Source organism: Anomaloglossus baeobatrachus, unplaced genomic scaffold (assembly GCF_048569485.1).
Source record: "Anomaloglossus baeobatrachus isolate aAnoBae1 unplaced genomic scaffold, aAnoBae1.hap1 Scaffold_336, whole genome shotgun sequence".
Lineage (NCBI taxonomy): Eukaryota > Metazoa > Chordata > Amphibia > Anura > Aromobatidae > Anomaloglossus > Anomaloglossus baeobatrachus.
In genome coordinates, this window is record NW_027442736.1 from 246625 (window position 1) to 249424 (window position 2800).

Here is a 2800-nt window from a genome sequence, read left to right on the forward strand (position 1 = left end):
ATGGAAATTAGAGACGAGTTTTGACCACCAGGGGAAAAAAAAAATATAATTCGTAGTTCTATTGGTGATGGAAGCCAAAACATCCCGTCATTCGGCAACAATGCCAAGAACTTCATATATTGTAGTTGGATAGGGTATTATTTCAACACCAAGAACAGATTGGTTTCACTGGGGATTGAACCCAGGAACTTCTGCGTGTTAAGCAGACATGATGATCACTACTCTATGAAACCTGTGAAATCCTGCAAAGCAATGGCAATTGGAGACAAGTTTTGACCGCCAGGGGAAAAAAAAAAATTCGTAGTTCTGTTGGTGATGGAAGCCAAAACATCCTGTTATTCGACAACAAAGCCAAGAACTTTATATATTGCTGGTTGATAGGGTATTATTTTAACATTAAGACCAGATTGGTTTCACTGGGGATTGAACCCAGGACCTTCTGCAAGTTAACTCAGGACCTTTTGCGAATTAAGCAGACGTGATGACCACTACACTTTGAAACCTGTGAAATCCTGCAAAGTAATGGCAATTAGAGACGAGTTTTGACCACCAGGGAAAAAAAAAATAATTCGTAGTTCTGTTGATGATGGAATCTAAAACATCTCATCATTCGGCAACAATGCCAAGAACTTCATATATTGTAGTTTGATAGGTTATTATTTCAACACCAAAAACAGATTGGTTTTACTGGGGATTGAACCCAGGACCTTCCGCATCTTAAGCAGACGTGATGCCCACTACACTATGAAACCTTATGGAAAGTTACTGAGTATTGGCAAGCAGAGTAGAATTGTGATTGACGGGGCCTTTTTATTGCTGAAGGAAAGTATTTTTGGTAATGAAACATATACAATTTTTATTACATATTTTACCAGTTTTATTCCTACATAGGGATATTGCTTAAATTGAAGTTTACATTGAATGTGTTACTTTTTTCTACACAGTTTAGTAATTTGCTTTTGTATTTATGGGAACTATATATTTTGAAACAAACAGGATTTTTATAATATGGGATTATGTTTTCTGTTAAAATGGTCAATAAAAAAGAAACCCAAAATCGTAGTTCTCTTTGTGATGGAAGCCAAAATGTATTATCATTTGGCAACGAAAGCAAGAATTTTATATATTATAGGTTGATAGCAAATTACTTCAACAGCGAAAACGGCTTGTTTTTACTGGGGATTGAACCCAGGACCTTCTGCGTGTGAAGCAGACGTGATGACTACTACAATTTAAAACCTGTGAAATCCTGCAAAGAGAAGGCAATTGGAGACGAGTTTTGACCACCAGGGGAAAAAAAAATAATTCGTAGTTCTATTGGTGATGGTAGCCAAAACATCCTGTCATTCGGCAAAAAAGCCAAGAACTTCATATATTGTAGTTGGATAGGGTATTATTTTAACACCAAGAACAGACTGGTTTCACTGGGGAATGAACCCAGGACCTTCTGCGTGTTAAGCAGACGTGATGACCACTACACTATGAAACCTGTGAAAACCTGCAAAGTAATGGCAATTAGAGACGAGTTTTGACCGCCAGCGGGAAAAAAGAATAATTCTTAGTTCAGTTGGTGATGGAAGCCAAAACATCCTGTTATTCGGCAACAAAGCCAAGAATTTTATATATTGCTGGTTGATAGGGTATTATTTCATCACCAAGGACAGATGGGTTTCACTGGGGATTGAACTCAGGTTTTTCTGCGTGTAAAGCAGACGTGATTACCACTACACTATGAAACCTGACAAAAAAATTATAGAGTATTGGCTATCGGAGCCGAATTGTAACTGACGGGGCCTTTTTATTGCTGAAGAAAAGTGTTTTTGGTTAATAAAACATTTACAATTTTTATTTCATATTTTACTAGTTTTATTCCTACAAAGGGATTTTGCTTAAATTGAAGTTTATATTGAATGTGTTACTTTTTCCACAAAGTTTTGTCTTTTGCTTTTGTATTTATGGGAACTATATTTTTTCAAACAAACAGGATTTTTATAATATGGGATTATGTTTTCTGCTAAAATGGTCAATAAAAAAGAAACCCAAAATCGTAGTTCTCTTGGTGATGGAAGCCAAAATGTATTGTCATTTGGCAATGAAACCAAGAATTTCATATATTACAAGTCGATAGGAAATTACTTCAACATCGAAAACAGATTGGTTTCACTGGGGATTGAACCCAGGACCTTCTGCGTGTCAAGCAGACGTGATGACCACTACACTATGAAACCTGTGAAATCTTGCAAAGCAATGGCAATTGGAGACGAGTTTTGACCACCAGGGGAAAAAAAAAATTCTTAGTTCTGTGGCTGATGGAAGCCAAAACATCCCATCATTCGGCAACAAAGCCAAGAACTTCATATATTGTAGTTTGATATGGTATTATTTCAACACCAAGAACAGATTGCTTTTACTGGGGTTTGAACCCAGGACCTTCTGCGCGTTATGCAGACGTGATGACCACTACACTATGAAACCTGTGAAATCCTGCAAAGTAATGGCAATTAGAGACGAGTTTTGACCGCCAGGGGAAAAAAAAAAAATAATTCATAGTTCTGTTGGTGATGGAAGCTAAAACAACCCATCATTCGTCAACAAAGCCAAGAACTTCATATATTGTAGTTTGATAGGGTATTATCTCAACACCAAGAACAGACTGGTTTTACTGGGTATTGAACCCGGGACCTTTTACGTGTTAAGCAGACGTGATGACCACTACACTATGAAACCTGATGAAAAGTTGCTGTGTATTGGCTAGCAGAGCAGAATTGTCACTGACGGGGCCTTTTTATTGCTGATGGAA

The 2800-nt window shown here is 37.2% G+C and overlaps 1 non-coding gene across 1 annotated transcript; it reads right to left on the bottom strand.

The window, feature by feature from the left end:
• Window positions 1-2155: 2155 nt before the first annotated feature.
• On the bottom strand, window positions 2156-2228 carry TRNAV-GAC (transfer RNA valine (anticodon GAC)). Its single transcript has one exon. It is a non-coding gene; the product is annotated as a tRNA-Val (tRNA).
• Window positions 2229-2800: the final 572 nt, after the last annotated feature.